A 27,613-nucleotide genomic window follows, 5' to 3' on the forward strand; every position below is an offset into this window, starting at 1 on the left:
CAGGCGGGGTGGGGAATTTCAAGCCCCAGCTGAATGAAGAATTTCTAAGTGACAGAGTGGGAAAGACCTGGACCCAGGACCAAAGGACCATGTTTATATCATTAATTATGTGACCATTTGATGGTTACTTGATCTCTCTGTGCCTCAGTTTCCTCATCTGTAAGATGAGGACTTTTGCCATTGGATCATGAGAAGATAAAATGAGTTATTACATGTAAAGCACTAAGTAGGGCATGTCAGGTGAAAAAACATTTAAGTAATGTCAATTAGGTCCCTTCCAGCTTGAATATGCTGAATTCATAGTTATATTTTAACAAGGAGTCACTTCAAAAGCCCCTGAAATTATATCATGATGAGTTTTTTAAGCTACATGTAAAGATGAATCAGGCTGCTTAGGTCTAATTAAAATATGTGTGTGTGTGTGTGTGTGTGTGTGTGTGCATGTGTGCGTGTGTGTGTCTGTTGAGTCATTTTAAAAAAGGTGGTAAAATTCATATAACATAAATTGCCATTTTAGCTACTTTTAAGTATAAAGTTCAATGCCATTAAGTACGTTTACATTGTTGTGCAACTATCATCATTATATGTCTCCAGAACTTCTTTATCCATATGGAAACTGTGTACCCATTAAATAATAATTCCCCATTTTCCTCTTCCTGAAACCCTCGGCAACCACTGTCCTACATTCTGTCTGTATGAATTCAACTATTCCAGGTGACTTACATAGGTGGAACCATATATTGTTTGTCTTTTTTGTGTCTGGTTTGTTTCACTTAGCATAATGTCTTCAAGGTTCATCTCTATTGTACATGTATCAGAATTTCACTCCGAGTTGAGGCTGAATAATATTCCCTTGTATGTGTCGACCACATTTTGTTTATCCATTCAAACACTGATGGGCATTTGTGTTCTTTTTCACATTTTGGCTATGGTAATTAATGTTGCTATACACATTGGTGTACAGAATCTACTTAAGTCTCTTTTTTCAACTCATATATATATATATATATATATATATATATATATATATACCCGAAGTGGAATTACTGCACCAAATGTAATTTTTTTTTCTTTTTGAGACAGAGTCTTGCTCTGTTTCCCAGGCTGGAATGCAGTGTTATGATCTCGGCTCATTGCAACCTCTGCCTCCCAGGTTCAAGCGAGTCTCCTGCCTCAGCCTCCCGAGTAGCTGGGATTACAGGCACGTGCCACCACACCAAGCTAATTTTTGTATTTTTAGTAGATATGGGGTTTCACCATGTTGGTCAGGCTGGTCTCGAACTCCTGACATCAAGTGATCCACCTGCCTCGGCCTCCCAAATTGCTGGGATTACAGGCTTGAGCCACCACCCCTGGCCACCAAATGTAATTTTATGTGTAGATTTTTGAGGAATTGCCATGCTGTTTTCCTCAGTGGCTGCACCATTTTACATTCCCACCAGCAATGCACAAGTGCTGAATTTCTCCACATCCTTGCCAAATCTTGTTGTTCCCTATTTTTTAAAAAATAATAATAGCTGTGATGTTTAATTTTATATATCAAATTGACTGGGTCATGGTGCCTAGATAGTTGGTCAAACATTATTCTGGGTGTTTCTGTGAGGGTGTTTTGGGGTGAGGTTAACACTTAAACTGGTAAAACTTTGAGTAAAGCAGTATGCCCTCCATAATGTGGGTGGGCTTCATCCAATAAGTTGAGGGCCTGAACAGAACACAAGACAACCCTCCCCTGAGTAGTAGGAGTTCTCCAGCAGGCTTTTAGCCTCAAACTGGAACATCGACTCTTCCTGGTTCTCTAGCTTGACAGCCTGCTAACTGGAACTACACCGTTGGCCCTGCACAATATGTGGGTCATTTCTTACAACAAATCTCAATATATCTTACAACTATCTATTATCTGTCTATCTATCTATCTATCTATCTATCTATCTATCTATCATCTATCGATCTATCTAATACATATTCAAATACTAATGAGACCTTCACAGCCATTAGGATGGCAATTATATTAGTCAAAGTTTTCCAGTACAATAGGACCAAAGTCTACCTATCTATATCTATCTAAGATAGATCAATAGATAGCTGATAGATGGATAGATAGATAGATAGATAGATCCATAGATTGATAGACTGATAGATATAGATAGGTAGACTTTGGTCCCGTTGTGCAGGAAAACTTTGACTAATACAATTGCCATCCTAATGGCTGTGAAGGTCTCATTCATATTTGAATATGTATTATGAATAAATATATAATACATACACACTGTATATAAAACTTTTATTGAGACCCACCATGAGCCAGACACTGCTCTTATGCACTTTACATGTCTTAGCTCATGTGATGCTCACAATAACCACATAAAGCAGGTATGATTATGGTCTCCAGTTTATAGATGAAAAAGCAGGCACATAGAGGGTAAGTACGCATGACCTTGCCTATGGTCATACAGCTGGAATGTGGTGATCTGAACTCAGCAGTCTGTCTCCAGAATCCTTGCTTTTGCCAAAGGACACTCAGACGTCTTCTCTTCTGGTAGCTTTGCTTAATTCTACTTATTTTGGTAACTTCTTATGCACTGGATTTCCCTTTCATCACCTCCCTTCTTCCTAAAAGTCCTTCTGTACATCTACTTTCTAACATCAATCAAGGCTGGGTACTGCAATATTTCCTATTGTGACATATGGTGTAAAGGGAAATAACAATGCCTTCTGGTCTGAACAGAACCCTAAAAATATGCTCTTGAGAAAAAGAAATTAGGGACTGCTTTTATCCTCTACATTAGAAGAGGAAAAAAAGTAAATCATTTAAAAATGAAAATTATTCCCATAATGTATTTCAACCAAATAATTAAAGTGTACTCAACTATTAATTACACTTTAAGATTTTCCTCGCTCTGCTCTGCAGGTCTCTCCTTTTTCTGGGGGTTAAGTGAGGACAAGTTCTTTGAGGTAGCACTGAATTCCATTTCAAGAAAAGTCTCACAAGGCTGGTTAGGCTAAGATTCTCATCCAAGAGAATTGCCCAGCCAAGCAATTAAGTCACCTTCAGAAGTTTCTAACTTCCAGCCAAACTTGGTAGAAGTGGGAGCCACAGCTTTTTTTTTTTTTTTTTTTGAGACAGAGTTTCATTCTGTTGCCAGGCTGGAGTGCAGTGGCGTAGTCCCGGCTCACTGCAACCTCCACCTCCGGGGTTCAACTGATTCTCCTGCCTCAGCCTCCTGAGTAGCTGAGATTACAGGCACGCACCACCATGCCTAGCTAAATGAGGGAGTTTTATTTTGTTGTTTTTATTTATTTATTTATTGAGACAGAGTCTCGCTCTGTTGCCAGGCTGGAGTGCAGTGGCGCGATCTCGGCTCACCGCAATCTCTGACTCCCTGGTTCAAGTGATTTTCCTGCCTCAGCCTCCCAAGTAGCTGGGATTACAGGCACGCACCACCACGCCCAGCTAACTTTTGTGGTTTTAGTAGGGACGGGGTTTCACCATGTTGGCCAGGATGGTCTCCTGACCTCGTGATCCACCCGCCTTGGACTCCCAAAGTGCTGGGATTACAGGCGTGAGCCACCACGCCTGGCCGGGTTTGATTTTTTTTTTTTTTTTTTTTTTAAGATCAAATTCTCCCTCTAGGAAAAAATGTATCCAGGACTTGAAACTTGAAAACAGTACTAAGCTAGGCCCCTCTCTAGAATTGCTGCAAATGTTTTCACAGCCCGTCTTTCAAAACAAAAGACTATAATTTCATCAAAGCTGTTTGCTTTGCCCTTAGTCGGCTTCTCAGAATAATCACCTCTACCGTCTGCAACGTGTCTTGGAAATGTGGGCTTTCCCGGGGTTGTAAAGAGTTACAGCTACTGCTAGAAGGAGGCTTTTCAGGGCATGCCATTCTGCACATGGTTTCTGAGACTTTTAAATCGGAGAGGGAGCTCAAAGACCACGAAATCATACCTGTTAACTTTACAGGTGAGGAAAGGAAAGCTCGGAGGCACTGTGGGGAGCCGCTGAAAGATTTTAAACAGGGATGGGCCAACGGGGCTCTTTGTAAGTCTCTCCTGTTCAATTCAATGATTAAATCTATGGGTGATACAAAGCAAAGAGTTGAAGAGACTGCTAGAGGTTGGGACAAAATGCTCAAACCAATACGTTGAAGTTCAACAAAGAGAAATAATAAAGCACTGCTTCTGGCTACAGAACCAGCAAAACTCTCTAATAACTTGAGGATGTGGGGCAGGGGAGGAGGTTTAGCTGACTGCAATTTGTGTATGAGTCTGCAGAGACAGTGGCCAGCCAGACACTTAAGAACCTAATTAAATTCTAATAATGATGCAACCACATTGTGTTAGTATTTGGATACAGTCTGGAAGAAGTCACAGAATTCATGGTAGTCATCTTTGGGCAGTGGAACTAGGAGGAAGAAAGGGCTATATGTTTTACTTTACACATATTGTATTACTTGACTAATTTTACAATGAGCATTTTATTAATTTTGTAATAAGCAAATCTTAAAAAGTTAAAAAAATAGTAATTAACAAAAACTGAGGATAAAGAAAGATGTTCAGATGAAGAACGGGAATAGTCTCATGTGCTAGATAGACTGCAGGGAATGTCTATTGTGTAGCCTTGAGCATAAAAAGGATGTCAATCAGCTAAAGTACTGTATTCAGGAGGAGAGGAATCAAGACAGTGAAGGGTGCTATGAATTAGGTCATGGAGGGGATTTTCTTAAATGTTTAATTTTTGTGGGTACATAGTAGGTGTATATATTTATGATATTTATGGGGTACATGAGATACCTTGATACAGGCATATGATGTATAATAATCACATCAAGGTAAGTGGGGTATCCATCACCTCAAGCATTTACCTTTTGTGTTACAAACAATTCAATTATACTCTTTTAGTTACTTTTAAACATATAGTTAAATTATTGACTATAGTCCCCCTGTTGTGCTATCAAATACTAGATCTTATTCATTCTTTCTATTTTTTGTACCCATTAACCATCCCCATCCCCCACTCCCCAAACCCTCACTACCCTTCCCAGCTTCTGGTAACCATCACTCTATTTTCTATCTCCATGAGTTCAATCATTTTAATTTTTAGCTCCCATAAATAAGTGAGAACATGTGAAGCTTGCCTTTCGGTGCCTGGTTTATCACTTAATGTAATGACCTCCAGTTCCATTCATGTCATTGCAAATGACAGGATCTCATTTGTTTTTAATGGCTGAATAGTACTCCATTGTGTATATGTACCACATTTTCTTTATCCATTTGTCCATTAATGGACACTTAGGTTGCTTCCAAACATTGGTTATATGGAGGGGATTTTTGAGTGAATGTAGCTAACTTCAAATTTTTGAAGGCTCAGTGTGGGAAACGGAGTTATCTTCTATGTCATTTTGAAGAACTAGTACATGGAAATGAATTTCTTCATTCATCAGTCAGTCAGTCACAAAATACCACAAACAAAGTGTATCCTTCTTAGCAAAGCAGTTGAGAAAGTATTTTCTCTAGCAGAGAATTAGACTAAGAATAATGAGCTGCTTATTCTTGAATGTATTCAAGGAAAAATTGGCTGACCAATTTGCAGGGATTAACACTTGCATTTTTAAGGATGAGGGGCTAGAAAATATCTAATGATTCTCATCAATTTGTAATCACATCAGTTTCCTGCTTAAAAATACCCTAAGGCTTCAAATTGCCAAGAATAGAAAGGAATCACAGTATTCCTTTATTAATATCACAGCATTCACTGTGATACTCAAGGCCCTTCAGAATGTTGCTCTGATCTGTCTTTCCCAGGTTATCTCCTACTGTCCCCATTAGGGAGCCATTTCCAAGCTAAACTGGTCCATTGATCACGTAGCTTCTTCCCTCCTTGCCTTTCTATTTTTTTTTTAAATAAAATTTTATTTTTCTAGATACAAGGTCTTTCTATATTGGCCAGGTTGGTCTTGAACTCTTGGCATCAGGCCATCCTCCTGCACTTCAGCCTCCAAAAATGCTAGGATCACAGGCTTGAGCCACCATTCCTGGCCCTTTCCTTGCCTTTCTTTTGTTCATGCTGTTATTTCCTAGAATGCTCTTTTGGCTCTTTGCCTAGGGAAATGCAACTCCTTTTTCAATTTGAATCATCAAATACTACCTTGCTTTGAAGCTTCCCTGCTCTTGTAGGTGTGACTCTGCAGAGCTGACATTTACTACTAGGAATGCACAGCCATACCAATAGTTTACAGTTAGGGTCCACTCCACTTGGTGAGTCAGTGCCCATGCCGTATCAGAGGTTGAAAATGTTAAACATCACCCTGCTGTCCCTGTAACACATGTAACACATGTTATATATTGTACATATTGTAAACACAAATATAATATTATAAAAGGCCTAGCACCCCCATAGCCATGAAGGAAATCTGAGTGAAATGAATTCATTGATTTTAACTATCTGTAGTTCTAATCCTTACCAGCTGGTTAACTCTTCCAACTTCAGCAAGTGGGTAGCACCTTCACACATAGGTTGAAATTGGTCTGCTATATAAATGCTGTATTTCTTACTCCTTTTATTTTTTTTTAAACTACTGTAGAGGTCTTTGGGAATATTCTGAGAATACACTTAGTTGAAGTAGTCAAATTTTCAGAGTCAGGGATACCTATATCCACAATTCTAAGAGGGGGCAGGATAGAGTCCAACAGACAGAATCTCTTACAGAATGCAGTTCAACTTCAGAGTCCAACAGATCTGAGTTTGAATTCTGTCTGTGCTAAGTGCTAGGGTTGTTTTTACAGCTGTCAAACCCAGAACACTAAGCAGTAATAATATCTACTTTTATTGAGTGCTTACTGTGTGCTTTGCATAGAGCTTAATGCATTGTATATGGGATTTTATGAAATCCTCCTTTCAACAACCCTGTGAGGAAGGTACCATTTTTGTGCCTTTTTTTTTTTTTAACAGATGAGGAAACTGAAGCCTAGCTACAGTAATAACATATTCAAGGTCACATGACTAGCACTTGGCATCAACAATGGCTGTTGTAACTTCCACTAGCTGCTCACAATATACGTAAACTTATCTGCAGTGCCTGGTTCCTAAAAGGCATGATACAATGTTCAGTATATTCAAACATGTGTTTCAATGTTTGGAGCATTTGGATTCCAAAAGGAGAACTTTATGCTTTTATATTTTTATGTTTAACATCGCAGTTTTTGCCTGAAATCCAGGAACAAATGGACTTGAACAAATTGTATTAGGCCCTTTACATGGGCAGAGCATTGTGGCTTGCATTTACTCAAATCCAAATTAAGGTCTAAATCCAAAGAAAGAAAATCACCTTTTTCCAAGAACCAAACTCCACGGGGAGAGAAAGTAGGCCAAGCACCTCCTGGACAAACCACTGGAAGGGATCCATCATTTCTTTCAACTTTTGTTACTTGCTACCAGCCCTGAAATAAACCTGTTTGTGCCAACACTCGTTATTTCTCCACCTCCAAAGAAAGTCAGCATTCAAACAATATGGAAGATTCTGGATAGGCCATTGTAATAATGAGTCATTCTAATGGAAAGTTTAAGTGCCGATTCTTCATCTTTCTAGCTGTGTGATTTTACCATACCCCAGCCTTTCTGAGGCTCAGTCCTTGTTTTCCAATCTCTAAAATGGGGATAATAATGTAACTTTGCTAGTTTCTTAACCTGTGACTCAGGTTTTCTTCCAATTTATACAATAAGGATAATAACTACTTCAGATTTGTTGTGAAAGCTAAATGAGGAATATATATGTATATGTAAAAATATACATTATGTTATACACTATATATAACATATAGTATAAATATGCACGAATTACTATGACAAGTATGAAGTGTTACGATTAATGAATATGGCATAAAGGAAGGGGGAAGGGATTTTTCTGCAGAAATTCACTTGCTGAGGTGATAAATCAGAGGTGATAAATCAGGTGGGCAAATTACTCCATTTACTTGTCATACTGATCAGCCCTGCCTACCTCACAGACCTTTCTTTTAACTTTTTTCTTCTTTTTAATTTTAAGCATTTTGTAAAGATGAGGTCTCACTATATTGCCCAGGCTGGCCTCAAACTCCTGAGTTCAAGCAATCCTCCTGCCTTGGCCTCCCATGTTATTTTTTTCTTACTTCATAAATATTCATATTGTATAAAAATATAAGATGCAGGCAAACAAAGATACAAAAGAACTAGAAATACACTCACAATCCCATCATCCAGATATAATTTTGATGTATACCATTCCAGACTTATTTCTATACATGTACTTGCGTGTGTGTATTTCTAAAATGAGATCATTTGGTGTACAATTTTTTTTTTTTTTTTTGAGATGGAGTCTTGCTCTGTCGCCCAGGCTGGAGTGCAGTGGTGCAATCTCGGCTCACTGCAACCTCTGCCTCCTGGGTTTAAGCGATTCTCCTGCCTCAGTCTCCCGAGTAACTGGGATTACAGGCATGTGCCACCACGCCTGACTAATTTTTTTGTATTTCTAGTAGAGATGAGGTTTCACCGTGTTAGCCAGGATGGTCTCGATCTCCTGACCTTGTGATCCACCCGCCTCGGCTTCCCAAAGTTCTGGGATTACAGGAGAGAGCCACCACACCTAGCCCTGTGTACTATTTTATAGCCTTACTTTTTTAGCTTAACAGAATGTCTTGAACATCTTTCATTGTTAATAAATATATTTTATATCATTTTAGAATATGTAATATTGTATATACTATAATTTCGTAAATATTCCTATGTAAAAATATTCCTCTGTAAAGCTATACCACACTTTATTTAATCATTATGCAATGTCGAACCATTTATTTCAAATTGTTTTCTATTTATAAATGAGTCTGTGGTAAACACCCTTAGAGCTAAAACTGATCACATAAATGGTTATAAGTGTTAAAATAAATAGAAGTGGAATTACTGGTTCAAAAAAGTACATACCTTTTTAACAGTTTATTGAACTATAATTTACCAAAAGGGTACAATTCGATAATTCTTAGTACATTTATAGAGTTGTGCAATCACCACCACAATTCAGTTTGAGAATGTTTTCATCAGCCCTAAAAGTTTCTTCATGCTGATGTGCCTAACTCCAGGCAACCGCTGATCCACTCTACAAATTGTCTTTTCTGGAAATGTCATACAAATGGAATCATACAAAAAGTACTGTTTTGTGTCCGGCTGCTTTCCCTTAAATAATGTTTTGAGGTTATTCATCTGGCAGCACATATTAGCAACTTGTTCCGTCATACTGCCCAAGAGTATTTCAGTGAATGGGCAGACCACATTTTGTGTATTCATTCATGAGTTGATGACTTTTGGGTTGTTTCTACCTTTATCTCTTTTAAATAATGCTACTGTGAGAATTCACATAAAAGTCTTTGTATGGACATGGACATATATTTCACTTCTCTTGGGTAAATACTTAATAATGGAATTACTAGGTTGTATGGTAAATTTATTTTCAACTGTATAAAAATCTGCATACTACTTTCCAAAGTGGCTGTACCATTCCACATTCCGGGTACAATGTGTTCAGGTGCCAGTTTCTCCACATCCTTGCAGAGACTTGATATTACCAATATTTTGGATTATAACCATTCTAGTAGATGTGTAGTGGTATTTCACTATAGTTTTAATTTGGATTTTCATAATGATTAATGATGTTGAGCACTGTTACATATGCATATTAGCTATTTGTATACCTTCTTTAGTAAAATATCTATTCAAATATTTCACCAATTTTTTTTTTTTTTTTAGATGGAGTCTCGCTCTGTCACCCAGCTGGAGTGCAGTGGTGTCATCTTGGCTCACTGCAACCTCTGCCTTCTGGGTTCAAGTAATTCTCCTGCCTCAGCCTCCTGAGTAGCTGGGATTACAGGTGCACACCACCACACCCAGCTAATTTTGGAATTTTTAGTAGAGACAGGGTTTCGCCATGTTGGCCAGGATGGTCTTCGTCTCTTGACCTCGTGACCCTCCTGCCTCAGCCTCCCAAAGTGCTGGGATTACAGGGATGCACCATGGTGCCTGGCCTATTTCACCAATTTTTAAGTTGGATTTTTTGTTTTTCAGAGTTAGTTGTAAGAGTTTTTTTATATATTCTAAATACATATCCTTTATTAGATACATGATTTGAAAATATTTTATTTCATTCTATAGCCTGTCTTTTCATAATCCCAGGTAGTTTTTTCTTTTTGATGCTATTGAGAATGGAGTTGTTTTCTGAATTTCATGTACAAATTGTTTGTTGCTAGTATATAGAAATACAATTGACTTCTTGTTTTTCAATTGATTTCTGCATATTGATTTTATTTCCTGCAGCCTGCTAAAATTATATAGTTTTATTAGTTTTAGTAGGGTTTTTAAAATTTGGTAGATTCCTTAGGATTTTCAATGTATAGGATCAAGGTTTTTAAAATTAAGATGAAATTCACATAACATAAAATTAATCATTTTAAAATATACAATTCAGTGACATTTAGTACATTCACTTGGTTGTGCAGCCACCACCCCATCTGCTTCCAAAACATAACACTCCAAAAGAAAACCCCATACCAATTAAGCAGTCACCCCTCATTTCCTGCATCCAACCCCCAGCTCCTTGCATCCATCTGTTTTCTGTCTCTATGGGTTTATCTATTCTGTATATTTCATATACATGGAATCATACAGCATGCAACCTTTTGTGTGTGAATTTTTTCATTTAGTATGACGTCTTAGAGGTTCATCCATATTGTGGGTATGTATCAGTTCTTCCTTTTTATAATGTACCATTGTATGTCTATATCATATTTTGCTTATTCTTTCATCTGTTAATGGACATTTGGGTTGTTTCCATCTTTTGGCTATTGCGAATAGTGCTGCTATGAGCATTTGTGCCCAAGCACATCTTTGAGTCTCTGTTTTGATTTATTTTCAGTGTAGACATAAGACTGGAATTGCTGTGTTATATGGTAATTCCATGTTTAACTTGAGAAACCACCAAATTGCTTTCCATAGTGTGTGTACCATTTTACATTCTCACCAGCAATGCACGAAGGTTCCAAAAACATGACATCTTTGCCAAAACTTATTATTTTCTGCTTTTTTTTTTTTTGAGACAGAGGTTCACTCTTGTTGCTCTGGCTAGAGTGCAATGGGGCGATCTCGGCTCACTGCAACTTCTGTCTCCTAGGTTCAAGCAATTTTCCTGCCTCAGCCTCCTAAGTAGCTGGGATTATAGACATGCACCATCATGCTCAGCTAATTTTGTAGTTTTAGTAGAGATGAGGTTTCACTATGTTAGTCAGGTTGGTCTCAAACTCCTGACCTCAGGTGACCTGCCTGCCTTAGCCTCCCAAAGTGCTGGGATTACAGGTGTGAGCCACCGCACCCAGCCTATTTTCTGTTTTCTATAAATTATAACCCCCCTGTGGGGTATGAGGTGGTATTTCATTGTGGTTTTTATTTGTATTTACCTAATGGGATTATATTTTGTAAAGTCTATATATTTTTAGTTATTTTCCTGGTGATTGCTTTAGGAATTACAATATGTATCTCCATTTGCTTTTCACATTTTACTTGAGGCTATTCCTGACTTCATTTGAGTAAAATATGGCAACTTTGTTCCAATATGTTTCCATTTTATTCACTCTACTTTGTGCTATTTTTGTCGTATGTATTACATCGATATGTATTGAAAACCAAATAATACAGTGTAGTAATTGTTTCTTTAGACAATATTATATCTTTTAAAAGACACTAAAGGATGAGAAGAGACAAAACATTTATACAGTCTTTTATATTTGCCCACATATTTACCATTTGCCTCTTTCTGTCCATCCTGTTTATCATCTGATGCCATTTTATTTCAGCCTGAAGAACTTATTTTGGTATTTACTATAAGGCAAGTCTCCTAGCAACACTGCCTCAATTTTTGTTCAACTGCAAATAACATTATTTTGCCTTTGTCTTTGAAGAATAGCTCTGTTGGATATATAATTTTTTTTTAAGATAGAGTCTTGCTCTGTTGCCCAGGCTGGAGTGCAGTGGCATGATCATAGCTTGCTGCAATCTCAAACCCATGGGCTCAAGCAGTCCTCCTGCATCAGCCTTCCTAGTAGCTAGGACTACAGGCATGAGCCACTGAGCCCAGCTAGAATTCTTTTTTGACAGAATTCTTTCAGCACTTCCAACATGTTGTTCCACTGCCTTGTGCCGTCTATTGTTTCTGATGAGAAGTCAGTTACTAATCATACTGCTGTTTCCCTGTTAGGTGGTAAGTCATTTTTCCTCTTGCTGTTTTTGATTTTGTCTTTGTTTTTGGCTTTTAATAGTTTGATTGTTATGTGTCTAGGTGAGAGTCTATTTGCACTTATCCTACTTAGGCATTATTGAACTTCTTGGATCTACAGATCAATGCATGCAGTGTCCCAGTTAGCTAGGGATGTGTGGAGAGCTTCTATGTCAAGTTTCTATGATTCTATCATTTCCAGGATCTTCTTGTCAAATTTCTGGATAGTTCCCCATTCTGTCATTCAGCCCAACTAGCAATGCAACTTCAAACTATCAGTACTATTCCCTATTTGTTTGCTACTTTTACTGAAAATACTCCTGGGCACAGATTTTCCTCTCTCAACCCCAAATCAAATCCTTTCTAGCATCAAAGCTACTGATATGCACAGATTGCCCCACACTGATAGCACTACTGGGTCACAAGTTGGCTGGCAGGATGGGAATAGTTCCAGACAATAATATAGTAGACTCCTTCTGTTTTCACCCAAAGTTCAGCAGCTTTTCATGAGTATATATTTTTAAATTTTCTGTTTGCCTTTGGTCAACTTCCAGAGCCCTGAAATACTTATTTTTGAATAACTTTGTCCAGTTTTGTCACTGCAGGTGGTTGGGGGAAGGGGGAGAGATTTGCCTTCCTCATCTTTCTGCTCTACTCAGATGTTCTGTCTGTGCATGCATTTTTATTTTATTTTTATTTTATTTTTTGAGACAGTCTCACTTAGTCACCCAGGCTGGAGTGCAGTGGTGCAATCTCGGCTCACTGCAACCTCTGCCTCCCAGGTTCAAGCTATTCTCCTGCCTCAGCCTCCCAAGTAGCTGGGACTAAAGACATGCGCCACCATGCCTGGCCAATTTTTTTGTATCTTTTTTTTTTTTAATTTTTTTAGTAGAGATGAGGTTTCACCATGTTGGTCAGGTTGGTCTCAAACTCCTGACCTAAAATGATCTGCCCGCCTCGGCATGCCAAAGGGCTGGGATTACAGGCGTGAGCCACTGCGTCCGGCCTGGTGCATGCATTTTTGATACTTTTGATACAGAGAGATAAATTGCTTTCCAGAAACATTATGCCAATTTATGCTCCTGTCAGTAGTATATGAGAGTGCCAGTTTCCCTATATGTTTTCCAGGATTGGATAATAGCGTTAAATGAATATATTGTAATTTATAGGTAAAAACTGCATTACATTGTGGATTTAATTTCAATTTCTCTAATTACAATTACTTTAAGGATCTTACTTAAGAATAGGATGAGATGATGTTATATGTGTTAAACTTCCCCTGGATATAAAATTTTTCTATAGAAATGCGAGGCATGTATTACTGTCTTGCAATACTTAGATTCTGACCACAAACCAAAATAGTTCTCATAGTTCTCATGTTTAAGATACTTAGGATAAGCCCAGAAAGATCCCTGATTTACATATGGAGAACTCAGAGTTGAATACATGTATCATATCCTCCTGTAGGAATACTAGTGATGATGTTCCAGCAAACCAATCTTCAAGATTAAAATAATTTCTCAATAAAGGTAGGAACTGCAGGATTTAGCGGAAAATTGGTGGAGAGGAGACAAACCACAACTCACGTAACAGCTCAGTGTTTGTGGATAAGTTCTAATATGGCTTTAAATATCTGAGAATGTTAAGACAACAGTTTTATGAGAGTGTCCTGAGACTTTCCAGGAATTATACATAAAATTCAGCATTTCCTCTGAAGGGAACCAGGATATAAGAAGGAAAATCCATTGCAAGTCCATAAAACCCAGGATATGAGGGCATGGACTTGTTTTTCTCTTGATAACATAATACACAATTGATTGTAGAAAATATAGAAAATTCATATATGCAAAAGAACACAAATTCTCATTATCTTACCATCCAAAGATAACCACCAATATAAGTCTGTGCATAGCCTTCTTGGTTTTAAAAATGGGAAAGATAAAGAGAGGAAGGGATATTTTATAATCTGTATGAGTCTGTTTGTTTTTATTTTTTTATTTTAATTAATTAATTAATGTATTTTTTTTAATTTTTTTTAGGATCAGGATTTATCCATCATTTTTATTTCAATAGATAGCCAAATAAGACCCAGGAAAATTACATTTGCATAATGTCAGAAAGCAAAGTACTAGGAGAAAACACATTAAATTTTCTATTTTTTAACTTCCAGCCATTATTCCCTTAATGATGATGAATTCTATTACATTACACTATTATTTCTTATATGTTCTATTTCACTTTTAAAAGCTTCTGTTTTATTATTTTGTAAAAACCTTGAACTGGCTTTTCTTTGAGGACAACAATGTTAGCAAAATAGAATGTGAAAGTTTCAAACTAAGATATATTAACATCTATTTTTAGAGTAACCATTAATATTTAGAATATAAAATTAATATTTTTTTGTTTTTAAACTCTTGCACTTCTTCTAAGCCTTTTGATGCTACCTCAATTGGAAGAGGAGGCTGCCAAGGAGAAGTTAGAACAGTGGAACCCGACTGAAGGTATCAAATCAATTTTTAAAGCCCATGAGTTAAGAAGGTGATGAGGAATCCATCCACAACCAGTTAACAGGACTTTTATTACAATATCTGGAAAGACAATGTCACCACCTGTCTTAGGAGGTGGGAGGTGAACAAAGAATCATGACAGTGCGCTAAAGCAGTACTTCACAAACAACCAGTGGTGGTGGATGAGTTTCAAATTTCCAACCCATCCTGGACTGATGCTTTTGTGAAATATAAAATCACACATTTGGGTATCACTGTAATTTCAAATTGCTGTAAATTACTCTAAATTTCTTTACTTATTGCAGAATTATAGTAAATGCTTGTAGGTCACCATAGGCCCATGGATCCCATATTGGGTAGGGCTGTACTAAAATACTTGTCTTGTTTCAGGGACAAATTAGTTATCAATAGTGATTAAGACAGTAATATGCTGATGAATGTCTAACAATTGGTTCTCTGAAGGGGGGATGAGAGGTGAAGCCAGCTGGACTTCCTGGGTCGAGTGGGGACTTGGAGAACTTTTCTGTCTAGATAAAGGTTTGTAAACGCACCAATCAGCACTCTGTGAAAACGCACCAATCAGGGCTCTGTGTCTAGCTAAAGGTTTGTAAATGCACCAATCAGCACTCTGTAAAAACGCACCAATCAGCGCTCTGTGTCTAGCTAAAGGTTTGTAAACGCACCAATCAGCACTCTGTAAAAACGCACCAATCAGCACTCTATCTAAAGGTTTGTAAATGCGCCAATCAGCACACCAATCAGCACTCTGTAAAACGGACCAATCAGCAGGACATAGGTGGGGCCAAATAAGGGAATAAAAGCTGGCCACCCGAGCCAGCAGCAGCAACCCGCTTGGGTCCCCTTCCACACTATGGAAGCTTTGTTCTTTTGCTCTTCATAATAAATCTTGCTGCTGCTCACTCTTTGTGTCCACACTACCTTTATGAGCTGTAACACTCACCAAGAGGGTCTGCGGCTTCATTCCTGAAGTCAGTGAGACCACGAACCTACTGGAAAGAAGAAACTCCAGACACATCTGAACATCTGAAGAAACCAACTCCAGACACATCATCTTTAAGAACTGTAACACTCACTGTGAGGTTCCGCGGCTTCATTCTTGAAGTCAGCGAGACCAAGAACCCACCGGAAGGAACCAATTCCAGACACATTTTGGCAACCACAAAGGGACTATCGACTATCGCCAAGTGGTGAGCACCATTGGACCCCTTTCGCTTGCTATTCTGTCCTATTTTTCCTCAGAATTCGGGGGCTAAATACCGGGCATCTGTCGGCCAGTTAAAAGTGACTAGCATGGCCGCCAGACTAAACACACGGGTGTCAGGCTTTCTGGGAAAGCACTCTCTAACAAACCCTGACTCTCCAGAGTTGGGAGCGTTGGTTTGCCTGGAACCAGTTTCCGCTTTTCTTGTACTTCTGGGCTGAGCCAAGGGTCAACAAAGAGGAAAGCTATTCAGCTCCGGGGTCCTGACAGCAAGTTGGTTGACCCTGCGGCCATGAGCAGAACTCTCAAAGTCATGTTGCCCAAGCAAGACTCGCCCATCTATCCTATCTATCCTGACCCTTGCCTTCTGGGTCCTAACGCCTCTCAGACAAACTTCCTCTTGCCTCTCTTCTCCAAGGCTAGTCCCACTTCTAAAAACCACTCCCTGTCTCTGGTGCTTTTCTAGTTTCTCCTATAAGAATGATTTCTAGTATAAACCTCAGGACTCTGTTACCTTCTTTAGGCACCTGGGCTTGCCAAACAGAAAGATATAATTTTTGCCCAAAGCCCCACTGGGGCGGGGGACTATCTGGAATTTTAGGATCCCTCCTCAGACTAGCAGGCCTAACAAAAGCTATTCCTGAAGCTAGGATATGGGGAGCTTCAGAAATGGTATCTTTCCTATTCATATAAGTGAGGACAAAAGGCATCACTCTTCCAACTCTGGAGGTCCCTTTCCTCCCTCAGAGTATGGCCCTCCACTTCATTTTTGGGGCATAACATCTTTATAGGACATGGGTAAGGTCCCAGTACTAACAGGAGAATGCTTAGGACTCTAACAGGTTTTTGAGAATGTGTGGGTAAGGGCCACTAAATCTGACCTTCCTCAGTCCTCCTTGTGGTCTAGGAGGAAAACTAGCATTTCTGCTGCTGCGTCAGTGAGCGCAACTATTCCAATCAGCAGGGTCCAGGGACTGTTGCGGGTTCTTAGTCAGGGGGAGAAACCAAACAAACCAAAACCATGGGCGTTTTTTTCTTTCAGATGGGAAACACTCAGGCATCAATAGGCCCACCCTTGAAATGCATCCTAAGCCACTGGGACCAATTTGACCTGCAAACCCTGAAAAAGAGGTGGCTCATTTTTTGTGCAGTACAGCCTGGCCCCAATATTCTCTCTCTTATGGGGAAAAATGGCCACCTGAGGGAAGTATAAATTATAATACTATCCTGCAGCTTGATCTTTTCTGTAAGAGGGAAGGCAAATGGGGTGAAATACCTTATGTCCAAGCTTTCTTTTCATTGAACTAGAATCCACAACTATGCAAAGCTTGCAATTTACATCCCACAGGAGGACCTCTCAGCTTACCCCCATATCCTAGCCTCCCTATAGCTCCCCTTCCTATTAATGATAAGCCTCCTCTAATCTTCCCCACCCAGAAGGAAATAAACAAAGACATCTCCAAAGGACCACAAAACCCTCTGGGCTATCAGTTATGTCCCCTTCATGCTATAGGGGGAGGGGAATTTGGGGCAACCTGGGTACATGTCCCCTTCTCCCTCTCTGATTTAAAGCAGATCAAGGCAGACCTGGGGAAGTTTTCAGATGATCCTGATAGGTACATAGATGTCCTACAGGGTCTAGAGCAAACCTTTGATTTCACTTGGAGAGATGTCATGCTATTGTTAGATCAAACCCTGGCCTTTAATGAAAAGAATGCAGCTTTAGCTTTAGCCTGAGAGTTTGGAGATACCTGGTATCTTAGTCAAGTAAATGACAGAATGACAGCCGAAGAAAGGGACAAATTCCCTACCATTCAGCAAGCTGTCCTAGTATGGATCCCCACTGGGACCTCGACTCAGATCATGGGGACTGGAGTCATAAACATCTGTTGACCTGTGTTCTAGAAGGACTAAGGAGAATTAGGAGAATTAGGAAAAAGCCCATGAATTATTCAATGATGTCTACCATAACTCAGGGAAAGGAAGAAAATCCTTCTGCCTTCTTTGAGTGGCTACAGGAGGCCTTAAGAAAATATACTCCCCTGTCACCCAACTCACTTGAGGGTCAATTGATCCTAAAAGATAAATTTATTGAATCAATATCGTGAAAATGGCCATACTGCCCAAGGTCATTTACAGATTCAATGCCATCTCCATCAAGCTACCAATGACTTTCTTCACAGAATTGGAAAAAACTACTTAAGTTCATATGGAACCAAAAAAGAGCCCACATTGCCAAGACAATCCTAAGCCAAAAGAACAAAGCTGGAGGCTTCATGCTACCTGACTTCAAACTATACTACAAGGCTACAGTAACCAAAACAGCATTGTACTGGTACCAAAAGAGAGATATAGACCAATGGAACAGAACAGAGCCCTCAGAAATAATACCACACATCTACAACTTTCTGATCTTTGACAAACCTGACAAAAACAAGAAATGGGGAAAGGATTCCCTACTTAATAAATGGTGCTGGGAAAACTGGCTAGCCATATGTAGAAAGCTGAAACTGGATCCTTTCCTTACACCTTATACAAAAACTAATTCAAGATGGATTAAAGACTTAAATGTTAGAACTAAAACCATAAAAACCCTAGAAGAAAACCTAGGCAATACCATTCAGGACATAGGCATGGGCAAGGACTTCATGACTAAAACACCAAAAGCAATGGCACCAAAAGCAATGGCAACAAAAGCCAAAATTGACAAATGGGATCTAATTAACCTAAAAAGCTTCTGCACAGCAAAAGAAACTACCATCAGAGTGAACAGGCAACCTACAGAATGGGAGAAAATTTTTACCATCTACCCATCTGACAAAGGGCTAATATCCAGAATCTAAAAAGAACTTAAACAAATATCCAGGAAAAAATCAAACAACCCCATGAAAAAGTGGGCAAAGGATATGAACAGACACTTCTCAAAAGAAGACATTTATGCAGCCAACAGACAGATGAAAAAAGGCTAATCATCACTGGCCAACAGAGAAATGCAAATCAAAACCACAATGAGATACCATCTCACACCAGTTAGAATGGTGATCATTAAAAAGTCAGGAAACAACAGGTGCTGGAGAGGATGTGGAGAAATAGGAACACTTTTACACTGTTGGTGGGACTGTAAACTAGTTCAACCGCTGTGGAAGACAGTGTGGCAATTCCTCAAGGATCTAGAACTAGAAATACCATTTGACCCAGCCATCTCATTACTGGATATATACCCAAAGGATTATAAATCATGCTGCTATAAAGACACATGCACATGTATGTTTATCGCAGCACTATTCACAATAGCAAAGACTTGGAACCAACTCAAATGTCCATCAATGATAGACTGGATTAAGAAAATGTGGCACATATACACCATGGAATACCATGCAGCCCTAAAAAATGATGAGTTCATGTCCTTTGTAGGGACATGGATGAAGCTGGAAACCATTATTCTCAGCAAACTATTGCAAGGAGAGAAAACCAAACACCGCATGTTCTCACTCATAGGTGGGAATTGAACAAGGAGAACACTTGGACACAGGATGGGGAACATTACACACCGGGGCCTGTCATGGGGTCGGGGGAGGGGGAGGGATAGCATTAGGAGATATACCTAATGTAAATGACGAGTTACTGGGTGCAGCACAACAACATGGCACATGTATACAGATGTAATAAATCTGCATGTTGTACACATGTACCCTAGAACTTAAAGTATAATTTAAAAAAAAGATAAGTTTATTACCCAATCAGCTGCAGATATCAGGATAAAGCTCCAAAAGTGAGCCCTGGGCCCTGAACAAAATCTGGAGGCATTATTAAACCTGACAACCTTGGTGTTCTATAATAGGGACCAAGAGGAACAGGCCCAAAAGGAAAAGCAAGATCAGAGAAAGGCCTCAGCCTTAGTCATAGCTCTCAGCCTTAGTCATGGCCCTCAGACAAACAAACCTTGGTGGTTCAGAGAGGAAAGAAAATGAGGCAGGCCAATCACTTGGTAGGGCTTGTTATCAGTGTGGTTTACAAGGACACTTTAAAAAAGATTGTCCAATGAGAAACAAGCTGCCCCCTCATCCATGTCCACTATGCCAAGGCAGTCACTGGAAGGCACACTGCCCCAGAGGGCAAAGTTCTCTGGATCAGAAGCCTCAAACCAGATGATCCAACAACAGGACTGAGGGTGCTCGGGGCAAGCGCCAGCTCATGTCATCACCCTCACTGAGCCCCAGGTGCATTTAACCATTGAGGGCCAGGAAATTGACTTCTTCCTGGACACCGGCATGGCTTTCTCAGTATTAATCTCCTGTCCCAGACAGCTGTCCTCAAGGTCTCTTACCCTCTGAGGAATCCTGGCACAGCCTGTAACCAGATAATTCTCCCACCTCCTCAGTTGTAATTGGGAGACTTTGCTACAGATATTAAGATGGTAGGAGTGGAATCTTGGATTCACCGCACCCAAATTAAATTTTGGGCACCCCCTGAGGAACCTGTGGGACCATCAGCTCAGGAGTCCCAAAGTCAGCCAGACCAGCCTCAATACACCTGCGAACCGTTGGAGGACTTGCCTCTCCTATTTCGGAAGGAAACATCCCAGACTAAAAAGGCTCCTACTGCTGATCCTGAGGAAAAACCCTTTCCTCTTTAAAAAAGATAAGTGAAAACCGACATAATCTTTATCTTTAACACCTCTCCTTGCCCCTTTAATGGAACCCTTTTACTATTTCATCATATTATTAAGCAGCATACTAACCATACTCTTTGCAATAGGACTATATACTGTAGCTCCTGCTGGGATGAAAATCCTAATCACATCAACCTTCTTTCTATCTTCCTTCCTTCTGACAGCAATTTACTCCTACCTTTATCTCAGACTGGACAAAATGATCTCATCTTCCAGAGCACCCTCTTTACCTTCCTATTTACTCTTTGCCTATCTATCCCTCCTGCTTCCTTGGATACCTCATACAATCACCCCTCCCCTTCCACTAGCTCCTAATTACCTCTACAAGACTCTCAACTTAACCCACTCTCTGTTAAACCAGTGCAATCCTTCCCTGGCAAATGACTGTTGGCTTTGTATCTCTCTATCAACTTCTGCTTATGTTGCCACTCCCATTCCCACAAGAAATTGGGTCTTTACCAACTTAACCTACCACCCTCATTATGAAGGAATAGACCCTTTCCAACTTCTAAATATGCAATCATTAGCCGACCTCCCCACCTCTGATAGGACCAAGAATACCCTAACAGGACATACAATCCAACTTTTACGTTCTTACATTTCCAACCTCATCTATTACACAAGCAATGAAAAGCCCATATACGGCCCTGTAACTACGAATACCGTCTTAACTTTCCAAGCCCCTTTATGCATCCAATGCAACCTGTTATCAGGCCTGCCTCTTGGGCACCTACTACCCCATCAGTGTAATTACACCCTACAACTTCAAGCCCCAACTGATCATTGTAACTTCCGAGTCACCCAAACAGCTCCATTCAGATGGCTTGTCTGCTTCTCAGGGACCCCTAAAATCACCACCTCCTCCCTGCTTAACAAACAGTCCAGGTTTTGTAATGGCTAATATACTCCCTGCATGACCATTCACCCCTGGACTCCCTGCATCAGCGCCCCCACCACTAGTGAATGCCTTCTCATCCCCTCTTTCAATCGCTTTCTCGAATGGTTCCTAGTAGATACAAAATGATTTTTTCTCCAATGGGAGAAGAGAACACAGGGAGCCACTCAGTTTGCTCCCAACACCCCTTTCCAGCCCCTCACCGGGGCTACCTTGGCAAGTACTCTAGGAGTATGGGAAAATGAAAACAACAAACTCACACACCTTTTTAACATACACAACCAGTTCTGTCTACCCAGCCAAGGTATATTCTTATGTGGAACGTCGACCTATATCTGCCTTACCATTAACTGGACAGGCACCTGCACCTTAGTCTTTCTAAGTCCCAACATTAACATTGCCCCCAGGAAATCAGACCCTACCAGTACTCCTCAAAGCTCAAGTCCATCAGCGCAGAGCCAAACAATTAATACCCCTACTTAGAGGGTTAGGAATGGCTACTGCTACAGGAACCGGAATAGCCAGTTTACCTACTTCATTATCCTGCTACCACACACTCTCAAAGGATTTCTCAGACAGTTTGCAAGAAATAACGAAATCAATCCTTACTCTACAATCCCAAATAGACTCTTTGGCAGCAGTGACTCTCCAAAACCGCCGAGGCCTAGACCTCCTCACTGCTGAGAAAGGAGGACTCTGCACCTTCTTAGGGGAAGAGTGTTGTTTTTACACTAACCAGTCAGGGATAGTACGAGATGCCGCCCGGTGTTTACAGGAAAAGTCTTCTGAAATCAGACGCCTTTCAAACTCTTATACCAACCTCTGGAGTTGGGCAACATGGCTTCTCCCCTTTCTAGGTCCCGTGGCAGCCATCTTGCTATTACTCACCCTCAGGCCCTGTATTTTTAACCTCCTTGTCAAATTTGTTTCCTCTAGAATCGAGGCCATCAAGCTACAGATGGTCTTACAAATGGAACCCTCAATGAGCTCAACTAACAACTTCTAATGAGGACCCCTGGACCGACCCACTGGCCCTTTCACTGGCCTAAAGAGTTCCCCTCTGGAGGACACTACAACTGTGGTGTTGTAGGGCCCCTTCTTAGCCCCATCCAGCAGGAAGTAGCTAGAGCAGTCATTGCCCAATTCCTAATGGCAGTTGTGGTGTCCTGTTTAGAGGGGGGATTGAGAGGTGAAGCCAGCTGGACTTCCTGGGTTGAGTGGGGACTTGGAGAACTTTTCTGTCTAGCTAAAGGTTTGTAAATGCACCAATCAGCACTCTGTAAAAACGCACCAATCAGTGCTCTGTGTCTAGCTAAAGGTTTGTAAATGCACCAATTAGCACTCTGTAAAAACGGACCAATCAGCACTCTGTAAAATGGACCGATCAGCAGGACGTGGGTGGGGCCAAATAAGGGAATAAAAGCTGGCCACCTGAGCCAGCAGTGGCAACCTGCTCAGGTCCCCTTCCACACTGTGGAAGCTTTGTTCTTTCGCTCTTCAGAATAAATCTTGCTGCTGCTCCCTCTTTGGGTCTGCACTACCTTTATGAGCTGTAACACTCACCACAAGGGTCTGCAGCTTCATTCCTGAAGTCTGCGAGACCACGAACCCACTGGAAGGAAGAAACTCCAGACACATCTGAAGGAACAAACTCCAGACACACCACCTTTAAGAGCTGTAACACTCACTGTGAGGGTCTGTGGCTTCATTCCTGAAGTCAGCGAGACCACGAACCCACTGGAAGGAAGAAACTCCGGACGCATCTGAACATCTGAAGGAAGAAACTCTGGACATACCATCTTTAACAACTGTAACACTCACTGCAAGGGTCTGCAGCTTCATTCTTGAAGTCAGCGAGACCAATAACCCACTGGAAGGAACCAATTCCAGCCACAGGGATAGCACTTGACAATTTCTGTAGTGTAAATATTCTCCTGCTATGACAGAATTCCAGCTACTAAGAAATACAGAGTACAATGAATGCTGAGTAAGATGTGCACAAGTTGTCTATAGCACACTATTAAGAAACCTACAAATGGGTCTTAAGTTAATGGCAACTATCGTAAGAACAAAAATGGAATATCTAACCTTTAAACCAGCAGAAGAAAACTCAAATGCAAACTCACCTTATCCAATGGAAATGTGGAAAAGAATATAAAAAGAAACATCCTTCTTGTGATTGGAGTATTTCTCAAATGCAACCTACCCTACTAATGCAGAAGCCAGATCTCACTTTTCCAGCTTCCTTAGCAGGGTAGGTGCACGCATGTGACTAAGGCTCAGCCAATCAATCAGATGGTTTCCCTCTGGATTTCTATTCGGGAGAGGGCATCTCGAGGAAGCTTCATTTGAGCTGTGGTGATGAGGATAATCAGATCTTGGCACGTAGCAGTAAGGGGATACAGACACAGGCATCCACTCGAGCCTGTTTGGTGAGAGCTATAGAGTATGGGTGAGTAGTGGCTGTACTGGAGGAGTCCCCAAGGGTGGCATTTGAGGACTGACACCCTAAGCCACTGGGAGAGTCTATGAGATTCCTAATATCCTTAATAAATTCTCTTTTCTGCTTAAGCTATGTAAACAAGTGTGAACCCAAAAGAGTCAATCCTTCCAGTGGATCCCCAAGTGGCTAACTGGGCCTAAATTTTAAATAGAACCAAGCAACCATTTGCTGACTAGAAGTCACACACATACTCTGTCATTAAAACCCACACCTCTATTTAACTTTGGGACTTTCAGAGCTCATCTGAACCAACCAATCAGAGCTCACCTGAATCAATCAATCAGGTCTCAGCTATATCAACCAATCAGGACTCAGCTATATAGACCAATCAGAACTAAGTTAGCTTGACTTCTTCAAATGCGTAAAACAGACCTGATTGGGAACCTGGGTGGGAACTTTCACTATAAAATGCAGATCCTCCCTTCGTTCTCTGAAATGCATCTTCATTTTAAACAGTTTGCTCCCTGGTTTGCAAACTGTTCACTGGTATAAAGTTTCTTTCCTCCAAATTCCTTTTCTGAGAACTTCTGTTCACAGCTATTAACCATAGATTCCTTTGTTTGCAATCAAGAACAATGATTGATACAACACCTGCACCTCATTTTAAAAATAACATCTTTATTGAGATATGATTCATATAGCATACAACTGACCTAATTAAAATATACAAATCGATTGTTTTTAGTATAGTCACAAAGTTGTGCAACCATCACCACAGTCAATTTTGCAATTTCATCACCCCTAAAAGAACCTCCATATCCATTAGCAGTTACTCTATATTTTCCCCCAACATCTGGCACCCCACTCCAACCACAGACCTAGGTAACCACTAAACTACTTTCTGTGTCTATCTATTTGTCTATTCTTGGTATTTCATACAGATAGAATAATATAGTATGTGGTCTTTTGTGACTGGATTCTTTCACTTAACCTCAAGTTTTCAAGTTTCATCCATTTTGTAGTATGTATCGTATTTCATTTCTCTTTATTGCTGAAAAATATTCCATTGCATGAAGATACCTCATTTCATTATCCATTCTTCAGTTGTGCATTTGGGTTGTTTTACTATTGTGAATAATGTTGCTATAAACATTTGTGTACAAAGTGGGTTTTTTGTGGACATATGTTTTCATTTATCTTGGGTATACACCTAGGAGTAGAATTGACGGATTATACAATAACTCTATGTTTAACCTTTTGAGCAAAAGGTAGACTGTTTTTCAAAGTGGCTGCACCTGTAGTCCCAGCTACTTGGGAGGGTGAGACAGGAGGATTGCTTGAGTAGTCCCCAAGGAATTTGAGGCTGCAGTGAGCTGTGACTGCGCCCCTGCATTGCAGCCTGGGTGAGAGTGAGACCCTGCCTCTAAAAAACAAGCAAACACAAACAAAAAAACAAAAAATTCCTCTTGTTATGAATAATATTATTATTTCCTATAAGGAAGCAGATATCAACTGTGTAAGCCAGAATATTCTAATAATGAAGCTGAAATGGACTATTTTATCAGATGGGGAGCTTCTAATCACTGCAAATATCAAGATTAGGCAATTGGACTGACCATCTGTGAGGATGTTATTCCCTCATTTACCCATCCATCCATTCATTCATTCTTTGCTCCAAGAAAAAATTTAAGAGTCTTATAGGAATTCATAATATACCAGGAGAGAACACAAATTGGAAGAAGCAAGAAAGAGAAAAAAAATCATTCAGGTTAGAGATGTAAGATGAAGTCAGGAATTAAGCAAACAGAAAAGAGCTTGTCTTACCAGCTAGGTGTAACACCTTTGCATTTTCCAGCAGTCAAATTTGGCTTTGAGTTTTTCAGCAGTCAAGGCCAAGAGGGAGACTTGCTCAGCTATAAAATTTACAGTGTCCATTAGGCACAATTCTTCTTGACTCTAGGACCAGAAAGAAATGTCTCCTGATCCCAGTCCCGCGAAAGTCACTCCTTTATGTTAAGGTATTTCTGTTTTTGGTTCCCCTTTGGGCTTTTAGTCATTTTGCTAACCACCTTCTCTCTCACATTGGTTGGAACTTGGGAATGCTGGAGGCTCTGAAGTTGAGAGCTATTGCCCCACACATGAAAATAATAAAAATGCCTCTCCTCCTTGAGTCCTACTGCTTAAGTCCTCCTTGAATTGATTCTTTCAATGATGCATTTTGAATAATAACCACAACTGCCATCTATTGAGTAGTCAGGCACTTTTCCATCTTGATCTCTTCTTCACAACTAAACCAGATAGCATTTTGCTATTTTATAGATGAGTAAACAGACACAGGGTAAATGATCCGTTAATACAAAAAATTAGCCAGGCATGGTGGTGTGCACCTGTAGTACCAGCTACTTGGGAGGCTGAGATGGGAGAATCACTTGAACCCAGAGGTTGCTGTGAGCCGAGATCACCCCACTGCACTCCAGCCTGGGTGACAGAGGGAGACATTGTCTCAAAAACAAAAAACAAAAAACAAAAAAAAACAAAAACCAAAACCAAAAACAAAAAAAATTACAGAACTGGTAAGCAACAGAGCTGGGATTCAAATCCAGGTCTGCCAGGCTCCTTAGCCTGTCTTCTTTCAATACAATCCCATTGCTGTTTCTAACTTTTTTCCTGATGATAGTATTAATTACTTTCTAACTTCTTAGATCCTTATTGGAAGATTTCCATATTGGTTAGACTAAGGGTTAATTTCCTCTCACAGAAAGACTCAAAACACAGCTGCTTAAACTGTGGAGGATTGTTTTTCTCTCTCATGTGAAAGTCTATAGCTGAGTGGTCCAGGCCTGCAGGAAGGCTCTGCCACTCATGATGTGGCTTGCTAGGGAACTCCAGTTGTCACCTGCGATCAGCTGGTGAAAAGTGGGAGAGTCAAGGACAGGCATATTTAAGAAAATAATGTCAAAGAGGCCAGGCGCGGTGGGGGTTGGGGATTTGGGAGGCGGGCGGCGGGGCGGCGGGGGTGGCGCACAGCTGTAATCCCAGCACTTTGGGAGGCCGGGGTGGGCGGATCACTTGAGGTCGGGAGTTTAAGACCAGTCTGGCCAACATGGAGAAACTCCGTCTGTATGAAAAATACAAAAATTAGCCAGGTGTGGTGGCACGTGCCTGTAATCCCAGCTATTCCAGAGGCTGAGGCAGGAGAATCTACTGAACCCGGGGGATTCAGAGGTTGCAGTGAGCCAAGATCATGCCATTGCACTCCAGCCTGGGCAACAGACCAAGACTCCATCTCAAAAAAAAAAAAAAGAAAAGAAAATGATGCTACAGTTACACATGTCACTACTGCTCATATCCCATTGTGCTGATGTTAGAAAGTAATTAATATTGATGTGTTATTTGGATCAGGGTAACTCTGTATTCATTAAAGGAAAAAAGGGGGAAATCATCTCTGAAGAGTGGTTAACAGGCTGCATCATAATCTCCCTAGGAACAGTTCTGTTCTTTACAATTCTGAGTTTTATTTTGAATCAGTATTCAGCCAGCAGTGGTCAGACTGAGAAATAGATTGTTGTCTCTCGCTTTTTGCA

The sequence above is a fragment of the Pan troglodytes genome, chromosome 10, assembly GCF_028858775.2.
Source record: "Pan troglodytes isolate AG18354 chromosome 10, NHGRI_mPanTro3-v2.0_pri, whole genome shotgun sequence".
NCBI classification, from domain to species: Eukaryota; Metazoa; Chordata; class Mammalia; order Primates; family Hominidae; genus Pan; species Pan troglodytes.